The 11,409-nt window shown below is 38.5% G+C and overlaps 1 protein-coding gene across 2 annotated transcripts in view; it reads right to left on the minus strand.

Annotated features, from left to right (window-relative positions):
• Positions 1-5,388, minus strand: part of LOC144017863 (semaphorin-4B-like) — a 58,453-nt gene extending 53,065 nt beyond the window's left edge. Inside the window, exon 1 of one of the 2 annotated variants that reach the window (XM_077519821.1) lies at positions 5,270-5,388. The gene's annotated coding sequence lies outside the window, so the exon portion shown is untranslated. The remainder of the gene's footprint in view (positions 1-5,269) is intronic. The other variant, XM_077519819.1, reaches the window with a different exon arrangement.
• Positions 5,389-11,409: the final 6,021 nt, after the last annotated feature.

Raw genomic sequence — 11,409 nt, forward strand, 5'->3', positions numbered from 1 at the left:
GTGAAATGATGACCAAAAGCCATCTGGCAGCGTTTCGCCTGCTGATGCAAAACTAGCAGCCCTTCCTCTCTTCATCTTCCATCAGCAATAAAAGACAATATCTGGCCCGGTGGGACGTGTGGCATTCATATGAATTATCTCCATCTTAATATGTTCATGCCCCCGAGACTGGCGTGACATGACATCAGCCATGTGTAGGCTCTAATGAGACTGCCATGAATACATTACATTTATTTAGACGTTTATTCCCACTTTCTTTGCGGCTTCGCAGCCTGGGTAAAGGGGCAGGGGTCAAGGTCCTGCACAGCTGCACACTAGGAGGATGGCGGGGGTGGGCTGTGGCAGGGGAGTTAGTGTGGAGGACAGAAAGCCGGCAGGCATTTACGATGCATTAATGACTTTGTAAATATGCAGACTGATGTGACGATTAGTATGGAGGACCAAAACTGGCAAAATTACAAATAAATAAATGACAAAATAAATAAATACATCAATAAAAGTGTAAATAAAAATGCATATAAAAATTGTAAATTAAAAATTAAACACAAAAAATAAATATAAATTCAAATAAAAAAAAACCCATATATATCCCTAAATAAATAAAGTAAAAAATAAAAAAAATAAAAAAAAACATATATATCCCTAAATAAATAAAGTAAAAAAAAATAAAAAAATAAAAAAAACGATATTCAAAAAAATAAAAAATAAATATAAAAATTAATGTCAAAATAAATACAAAAATATATAAATAGAATTAAATATCAATCAACAAAAATGCTCTGCTCTCATATTTATTTATTTCATGCTGCAGACATTCTGTCAGGTATTTTTGTATTTATTTCAACATTTATTTTTATATTTCTTTTCATTTTCTGAATCATTTTATATTCTTTTATTTATTTTCACTTTATTTCTTTGTTTAGGTATGTATATATATATATATATATATATATATATATATATATATATATATATATATATATATATATATTTTATATCCCTTTTCATTTGAACTTTTATTCATTTATTTATTCATTTTTTATTTTGGAAGTTTTGGTCATCATCGACGAGAATTTCTATTTTCTTTGTTTGATTCTGATCTCGTTCTGCAACAGAATGCCACTTCTCAACTGATCAGTGGAACCTGATAGGATGAATGATTAATTAACAAGAACCTTATTGATTAGGGGTAGAATTCAATGTAGATGGTCTGATGTGGCTGATGTCAAAGTTTCTTCCAGGGCTCTTTCTGACAGTTTTCACAGAACCGCCTCAAACATTCATTGCTTTTCTTAACTACAAGTCACACGGGCGGAGAAACTGTGTGGGGGCGATTGTTTAAATTAGCCAAATTGTGACTCATTCAAATAAACATTTTCATAAATGGGCAGCTGATAAAAGATTACTTGGTTGTTTGATTTGAAACTTGAACCAGAGAACCAGCTATTTGTATACAAGCACTTACATGGTAAAAGTTCCATAACATAGCCCTTTTTAAGGAATAGCTGACCCAATATCTTTAGACTTCATCAATCGACGAGAACGCAGTTTCAAACAGTCTTCTTCAAATTTCCACTCTTACGTCAAAGCAAGAGCCTTATTGATTTTGAATTTGTCCAACACGAGCATGCTGAGGAAGCTGAGGTCGTCCACTTATCCACTTATGGAACAGAGATTCCAGGATGGACTTTTCCGTTAGCTTTTTCCAGAAGTGGGCCCCACATTGTCACATGTTGAGTATATACTGTAGTCGTGGCGTCTCCCTTTAGCGCCAAAAAGCCATCAAAGATAAAAGCCTTGGTTGAACGTTAAACCATGTGGAAGCAAGCTTAAATCCTCACAGCGTTAATACAATTAAACAGGCTGAACGACTCATCAAGGTGATTGGAACATCCATATTGTCAAAACTGGTTCAACAGCTGCTTGGCCAGGACCTAAGTGAGCTCAGTCATATTTTCCGTACTTGAAGGCAGCAGAGACAGCAAAATGGACTAGAGATTAATAGGTCTGCCTCACGGTTTTCAGCTTGTGGGTTTGAATCTCAGGTGTGGAATTTCCATTTTGTCCTGTGCTTGTATGGGTTCATTGAAGACACTAGGTGAGGATGTGAATTTGAATTGGTCTAGCAATTGGCTGGCAACTAATCCAGGGTCAACGCGGCTTCTTGCCCAAAGTCAACTGAGACGGGCTCCACCTCACCCGTGACCCTAATGAGGACAAGCACTTACAGAAACTGGATGGATGGATGATTGCAACTCTTCCAGTGCGAGTCCAGCGAAGTGCAGAGGCAATATCAAGTGTTGGTGCTACTTTTAAAAGGTCACCATGGAGACATTGCGTCTCCTACGGACTGTAACGGGACTCAAAGCGGTCAGAAATCAATGAAGCTTCTCAGCAAGAGCACACGTTAACCTTCCGAGGAGCCGACAGCACCCATTTCCTGTTGCTTTATTAGTTTGTATTTGCAGTCTAATCACTGTACGTCCTGTACAACAGCTGTCCTCACTACTGGCTCGTGGGCCATTTGGCGCTGACTGGAAAAAAAAAAATATGTGATTGATCATCAGAATATGAAAACAGTTTCATTTTGAAAATCAGGTGCATCCTTTTGCGCACATAAATTGTCTTGCTCACGTGATGGTTGTAAAAAGTAAACATACAAGCACTCGAGCAATGCAATATTTTCTTTAATTGCATGTATTACATTTTAATGGAGGAATAGTGATTTCATATAGTGGATTAAAATCCAGAAAAAGTCCAGGAAAGCACAGAATTCCTTGCTTCCATTTTCAACATCCTATCTTTGTGAAGAAGGATTTTCTGCATTGATGGCGACCAAAACAAAATTAGCACATCGTTATCTCTTCTTACACCAAGATGGGATGCTTTGTGGAAGAGAAACAAGCACTGAGCTCCCTCTAATGACTAATTAATTAACTGTAGCCTATTCTGTGTAATGGTACCCTGTAATTTTAATATATATATATTTTTTTTTTGTTTCTGGGCCTTTTATTCAAAATACTCTACATTGAACCAGTCTGTGATACAAAAAAAAAAATAAATCTTTACAACCACTGCCTCACAACTACATCCCTGCAATCAAGGTAATCTTCCCCACCTCTGTTGCTTTGTCCCCCCCCCCCATCAAAAAAAAAATAAGTGCTTTGATATTTTTGGCACCACTATGGGATGATGATGATGATGATGATGATGATGATGATGACGATGATGATGATGATGATGATGATGATGATGATGATGATGATGATGGTTGCAATCACTGGCAATAATGAGTGCGTTGAAAGGCGCAGCCAAGCTAATTTGTTTGCTGGTTAATTGAAGAGCAGCACGCTGATTATCCGGCGTGGCGAATAGAGCGTTGTTGCTGCTGCAGCTGGATAAAACTTCTCTGCAGATTGACTTGATAGCTCTTTGAAATGATGGATCCACTCACTGGGGAAAATCAATGCCAACCACATAAAGTGGAGAGATCATCTTAAAAGGGACATGTTATTGAAGAAAATGGCTTTTTCATTGCTTGTATACCGATAGTTGTGTCTCAGTCTTCCAGTTGGCCCCTTCTGAACCTGCGAGTGAGCCCTTCTACATTTGCTCACTACTGCTAGGTAACTTAGCTTATTTACATAAATTATGAAAAAGTCATAATAGTCTCCTTTTAAGAAGCGATATGGATCCAATTAACTTTAAAGTAATAGCTGCAAAATGGTCGACGGTTCCTTTGTCCATCAGAAGGATAACTACGTCTCTGCCATTTCCATGGCAACACCAATTTCCAACCATCACTTACTTAAGAGGTCTGTAATGTTGGTGGTGCTGGCAGGACACTTTTCATGATGTGAAAGTATTATCATTCTGGTTCAGAGTTTAGCGGAGCTTTTTTAAGTTGAATGGAAGACTTTCCAGAAGGCTGATGAAAAATTTCCCCATCAGAAATAATGAAAAGAAATCAAACTGTCGCCATTATAAAACAGTAAGCGTTGGTTCTTCTTACATTGTAGTTGGTTTGTGGATATGAGAAAAAAAATGTGGTCATAAAAAATTAAAATAACTGCTAGTATTTGGAAAATAATGAGGTGAAAAATAAACAAAATAAAAATACCAACTTTTGCCATACAAATAAATACATTTTGCACTCAAAAGCTTAAAAAAAATACTTAAAAATAACTAAATAAATAAATAACTTAATTAAAAATAAAAATTAAAGACTTCTAAAAATATCGAAGTGTGAGGGCATGATCAAAATAAATGACTAATAAAATAAAATCACACAAATAAAATAAAATACAATTAAATACAATTAAATTAAATTAAATTAAATTAAAAAATAATAATAAAATAAAATAAAATAAAATAAAATAAAATAAAATAAAATAAAATAAAATAAAATAAAATAATTCTCTGCGACTGGCTGGCAACCAGTCCAGGGTGTCCCCTGGCTACTGCCCAAAGCCAGCTGAGATAGGCTCCAGCACCCCCCGCAACCCTTGTGAGGAATAAGCGGTCAAGAAAATGGATGGATGGATGGATGGATAAACTACTACTGATTTTTTTTCCCCACAAATTCCACTGTTAGAATTCAAAGTACAAACACTGCTGTTTCAGAATTTAACGTCTGAGGTCATGACAGGGTAAATGACTTTTAAATAGAAAATAAATAGAATAAAATAAAAGTAACCAAATTATGCTCTTGTGGGATTTATAGGTTGAGGTCAGGATAAAATAACTCATTTTCCCTTTTCAAATCCCACTGAGCCAATGAGTCAATGATCTCCGTGCACTTCAGGGACAAGGAGGAGCAATGCATATGTCACCCACGTCCACGCACATGCACACCCTCCACATAATGACAGTGTCAGGGCTTTATTTGTAGCCCATGCATCTTCATTGTGCAGCTGGCCAGGACTCACAGCAAACTACATGACTGCACTCCTTGTGGGGAACTTAACGCGGCTTCATCATCAGCATCCTCAGCGTGCGTTATCTCCCCGCAAGGTGACCGACATCCCTCCTAGATAGCAGCCTTGAGCGCACGCCAGCTTTTAAAAACCACTTTAACGCACACGCAGGAGCCAAGAAGCTGACTCAGTGTGATGCACGACCACCAGACCGGTGCTCTCGCTCGCTTGTAGTAACCTCACTCCACTTCATTAACCCTCCAAATGACAAAGTAAAAGCATCCTTTTGTCTTGTAGTGCGAACCACGCCGGCCGCTGTCATGTATCCCAAAAAAAAAAAAGGAGGGACTCACCGCAGCCAGGTGGAGTGATCGGAGGCTGCAGCGGCGGCGGAATCCCCCTCCTCAGCCTCCTCTTTTTACCGGTGTGTAAAGTGAGTGCATGTGTGTGTGCTGATCCAGCAGATGCAGTCTGGAGCCACCAATAGAAAGAGGCGAAAGGGAAGGAGAGGGTGTGCGAGAGACGGCAGAGGAGGGGTCTGCTAGCATTACATCATGGGCGAGGGGAACGCTTGTGTTCTGCAGGAGGTGGGGGAAGGTGTATGTGTGTGTGTGTCCTTGTATATTTCCTGCAGGATGATTAAACATGGTCATGATGCACCTGCACAGAGCTGTGATTAACAACCATTCACAGGGAGACAGTAAATAAGCACAGCTTTCAACATGTAATAGAGGCGAAAAGCAGATGGACATTGGCGAAAACGCCCTTTTTCAAGGCCCTAATGGCTCTCTTGTCAGCCTCAACAAGCGTTGATGGACGTCTTAGGAAAGAAGGCGCTGACATTTCAGGTGTGGAAAAAGCTTTGTGCAGGAGCATACAGCCATCACCTGTTAGTGGAGCCTAAAAGGAAAAGGGAGGGGAGAGAATTTTGGGAGGAAAGGGTGTCAGGAGTAAAACAATGACAGCTCAGGGTCATCCCAGCACCCCGGCTCACGAGAATGAGACAGCAGTCGCACAGGAAACATACTGATAAGCAAGTCTCGCTCTCGCGGTTAAATGTTAAGAGTCTACGCACCAGGCCTCGCATCAAGGTCGCGATGTGGAAGGCAGACACAGCAAGATGGCTACAGTTTGCAAGATAACTGGGACAGACCTCTGTCAAGGCTTTTCTAGTTATACAATCCAACCATCCATCTATTTTTTTTCTCAACCAATTATGCTGTCTATCTGATTTTGGACTAGACTGGTCGCCAGTCAATCACAGGGTGGATATGAAGACAAACAAGCATTCAGATCGACACTGAGTGGGCATGAACTCAAGAGGCCTGCAACTAAGTCAGGATAATACCACATGCAACACCTTTCATGCCTACACAGAATTCTTCCATCCATTTTCTACAACACTTCTGCAGGAGCAGGAGTTTATCCCAGCTGACCTTGGGTGACCCTGGACTGGTTACAGGACATAATGGCAAAGATTCACACTCACATTCACACGTATGGGCAATGTAGTGCAGTGTGTCTTAATTTATTTTTACTTGAACTTAGGGTAAAACTACGGAGCCCCTAAAGTGACATGGGAGAAAAAAAAAAAAAAAATTATATATATATATATATATATATATATATATATATATATATATATATATATATATATATATATATATATATATATATATATATATATATATATACTATTATTAATTTTCAACAGCTACACTCCTATTGCTGGCCAGCCCCACCTCCTTTTTTTTTTTTTTTTTTTTTTTTTTTTTTTTTTAAATAGCCCTGCAGGCATATATCAAAAGTTATTTTTTATTAAATACCACCTGGCCATTAAAAACTGAACGGCGGGCCACGAATGGCCCCCGGGATGTAGTTTGGACATAACTGATGTGGTGTCTTCATAAACCTATTATGGATTATTTTGTAATGCAGTAAAATGCATTCTATATACATAGCAGAAAACTTCTTTTGCCGCAAGTACTAGTAAAGGTTTGTGAGTTTCAGTCCAAAATGGCAACATTGATGATACAGGTGTATGCAATAGAAGTAAGAGTATGAAGCTTAAAAGTCTTTCAAATTCTTCTAGAAACATTAATCAAATTTGTACTTCCTGCAAAAAAAGTGTAGGTGATGGACTGTCTATCTATTCCAAGAAACTTGACAAATTCACATGAACATCAAAACACCTCAACACGCAATGGTTACAGGTTATTTTCCACGGGGCGCCCTTAAGTATTGATCCATGGAGAAATCAATACTGCCAAAGCAGAAGTGCTTGCATGTTAACATAATGTATACTTGTTCACGTTATGATCAATTGTTGTATTGACTTCTTCCTTGCTGTATCATGCTTCAAAGTCTAAATTCAAAACAAGTGTTGAAATCACATCAATAATGCTGAAATGATCAAACACTTTTCTTTTCTTTTTTTTTTTAATAAACCTATTTTATATATGAGAGTGAATTTGGGGCTTCAAGTGCAGCCGCCCCTTGCAACCATGGTAACAAAAGCAATACTCCTAATTGGCCCAGTAGGTTAGAGGGCAAGATGAAGGCTGGCTGACTTCCATACAATGAGGCCTCTCTCTTTCTCAAGACGGGCTAATTTCAACAAGACAAAAAAAAATTGGCCTATAATTATTGATCCTTTTTGACAAAAGCATGTCACATGTACGTTAATAAGACAACTGGGAACAGTTTCAAATTGTGAAAATGGATAACAAAGCATGTTTAAAATAGAGCCCTCATCGCTCATGTTGTATATTCTCCACTTCCTGTTTAGGATCGATCGTTAGCAGACATTTTGCTGCCTAAACAAATCGAATGTGTAATGGGCGCCTGTGTTAATGGATGTGAATAATTTAGGCTGTTCCACTGTAGCATTCTTGACAGGTGCCTATTTATTATGATGCCAACACGCAGCAGGAAATAGAGGCCGGCGCATGACGCATCATCGCAGTGCCAACAATATGTTGTCATCGTTTTTTTGTAAGTGCATTTACACATGTTATGTTAGCATCCAAACGCTTAAATCAAAACACAAACAGCATGGTGTCACTGTTTATCTTCCTAATTCTAGTGAAGCTGCTTCAAAACAAAACAAAGCTGTTTTGGGAAGGCGCCGCTTGTAAAGTCAACAAGGGTTTCTGGGTAATTCATTAGCAGCCATGACGTAAAAGAGCCGTCCAAAAGCATTTGTCACGAATGTTTTGGGACATTTGAAGGGAGACGTCTCCAAGAATGTTGCGCCTTTTTTCGGCTGATGGCGACATCCGGCAGCCAGGAAGATGAAATAATGTTGTGGGGCTTTTTTTTCAAGGCGTGGGGGCAAGTACAAGCAAATAAGAGGACAGCTGGAGACAAATGACTAGTGAGCCCACTGTGTCAACACAAGAAGCAAAGAAGGTAAGTGAACTTTGTAGACTAGTAGAATAATGGCACAACAGAGCTCCTCCGAGATTTGCCTGTTAGCCTAGCAAATACATTAGATGGTGTGGTAGCACATTTACCTGACTTTGGTGCAGCCAATGTGGCTACAGTTCACACTCAGTGATGTCATGGCTCTAGTGCAAATGACTGAGGACCAGGTCAGGGTCTAGTCAGCTGAGACAAGTTCTAGGTTAACTGCAAGTTGTGTTGATTTTGCGAACAAAAACTAAACAAAAATAATTTCGTCAACACACTTTTTTTTTTTTAAAGCATTTTCATCGACTAATGAAGACAGAATGAAAATTTTATTTACTTAATAAAAACTGGAGTAAAATCTATGGACATTTTACTTTTTGAACAAAAATGAGACGAAAATTATCTGAATTTGTAACAGTGACACTGTAATGTGGCACAATACATGGGAGAAATTTTTATGTGAAATAGTTTTAGATCCAAAATGTTCAACATTATTTGGTGATGAAAACAGCCAGTGGTAAAAATGATTGGCCTTACTAACACTAGACTAAAACATTGACAGTTTTTGTTGAGTAAATCTTGATGAATAAAATTATGTTTTCTATGACTAAAATAAAGACTTAAATCCTAGATTTATAGTCAACGAAATGTTGACTAAATAAAAACATGATGAGGTTGGACTAACTATGATAAAAACTAACAAGCATGATTGAAACTGGACTAAAACTAAGACTAAATTTAAAAACATCTGATGAAATTAACACCAACTGCAACTATAAAAGGAAAAATTAGTACTATAGAAAATTGACAAATGAATGGATAGTAAAAGCACCCCATAACCCAGAACATTAGTATTCTCGAGATTTTTTTTTCTTTTACTCACCAATTTGACCTTTTTTACCATTTTCTCAGGACGTAAAGCAATAAGGTATCAGAAGTGGAACCAATCTTAACAACCAAAAGCGTAACAGTCAATCTAAGATGAACTGAGTTTTTTTTTTTTTTTTTAGTTCCAATCTCGTGAATAATTTCACACAATTTCAAGTGTAACCACATTTAAAATGCTGCGGAATTTGTATTGAATATAGCGGGAATAAAAGAAATGACCAACCCATGATTCACCTGCTAGCATAAAATACTCTGTGACTGCCCGCAAGCGCCATTCCTGAGCATTGTGCCATTCGATTTGAGACGGCACCTAAGCAGCACTATATATAGCACAATTCAATTTGTTTAAAATATATATTTCTCCCTTTCTCCTCTTAAAGTCAGTGTCTTCATGCATAAAGGTGTCCCCTGGCGTCGCCGCTCATCCCTGTCAGCTCTTTCACCGCCACCACCATGCCTACACTGTTCCCTGTTGCCTTGGCAACCTTATGGCCAGTCGGGCCTCTCGCTCTCTTTTCTCTCTCTCGTTCTCTCCATCTCAGGGGACACAACGGTAACTTGTGTGCTCGCCTCCGAGCAGCTGGAGGACTTTTCATCAGGAAAGGTGCACAGGCTCGTCCGATTCTACCAATGCGACACTCCTACGACCGCGAGTTGTCAAAATGAATCAAAAGCTCAACGGGAGTGAATCAAGTGTTTTTCATGACATATGGCAAACAAATGCATTTAAAAGATAGAAGAAGAATGTTATAAGCTTCAGATGAGTTGCTCTTTTCTAGGAGTCATATTTGGTAACCTAAACTTGAACCAAAATGGATGCCTAAGGCATTAGATTCTTCCAACCAAAAGAATAAAGTTTTCCTTAGCTGGTTCAATCTTTTGGTACTCTTGTTTCATCAGAGCAATACTCTGGTTCTCTCCAACATCAGTTGCCTCTTCAGTATAATGTCATTTTCATTTTCAAGATGTCATTGCATGCACCTTAGTGCTTAAACATTTAATAACCATTAAGATTGGACATTGTAGATATTATTTTTCAGTACTTATTAACTTACTTATTAATTATATAAAAAAAGATTAAATTAAAATTGTATATATATATATATATATATATATATATATATATATATATATATATATATATATATATATATATATATATATATATATATATATATATATATATATATATATATATATATATATATATTTATATATATATATTTATTTATTTATTTAGGCTCGGACCATCCTGGGTGGAGTTTGCATGTTCTCCCCGTGCCCGCGTGGGTCTTCTCCGGGTACTCCGGTCTCCTCCCACATTCCAAAGACATGCATGGCAGGTTAATTGGGCGCTCCGAATTGTCCCTAGGTGTGCGTGTGAGTGTGGATGGTTGTTCGTCTCTGTGTGTGCCCTGCGATTGGTTGGCAACCAGTCCAGGGTGTCCCCCGCCTACTGCCCAGAGCCAGCTGAGATAGGCGCCAGCAGCCCCCGCGACCCTTGTGAGGAATAAGCGGTCAAGAAAATGGATGGATGGATAAAATCTACTTGACTTCTTATCACCAAATTGTAAGATTCGCCGGGGGTGTGCTATACAATGCGGCAGAAGTTCAGATTGCCTACCTAGGTGTTTGCGCTCTACCAAATTCACAAACACGCTAATTTTAGAAGTTGGATACATCCCGGACTGGTCATCAGGCAATCAGATCACGAAAATGAAGATGCACCCGCTACTTTCATCACCAAATTGACGGACAGATTTTCCGGGAGCACGTCCCCAAACGAGAGCACGGGGGTCTGTTTGTATTTGTGTTCCCTGAAAGCTATGCAAACGCTGATGCCGTCTTTTGGTGAACCTGCTAAAATGTGATCACTTAGGATGAAGACTTTTGTAAAATAAACTCAAGCAGACGTGAACATTACTTGGGCAAGCAGCTGGATGGAGCAACTCACAGTTCCAGCAGAGTTGAATTAATGTACAGATCACAGTGTTAATAACAAATCTCCCCAAGGTCATTTTGGGCATATTTCTCAAGTTTGTATGGAGCCAAGAGAGGTTAATTGCCTGCTGACTCCAGTTTCATACCGTAGCCTACACGAGTGTAGTTTCAATTTCACAGCTAATTCTTACTTATTAAATAAAGTAAAAGTAAATAATCCAACTTGAACTTAAACAGGAGGGTCAGACCTTGA

The sequence above is a fragment of the Festucalex cinctus genome, chromosome 4 (genome assembly GCF_051991245.1).
Source record: "Festucalex cinctus isolate MCC-2025b chromosome 4, RoL_Fcin_1.0, whole genome shotgun sequence".
NCBI lineage: Eukaryota > Metazoa > Chordata > Actinopteri > Syngnathiformes > Syngnathidae > Festucalex > Festucalex cinctus.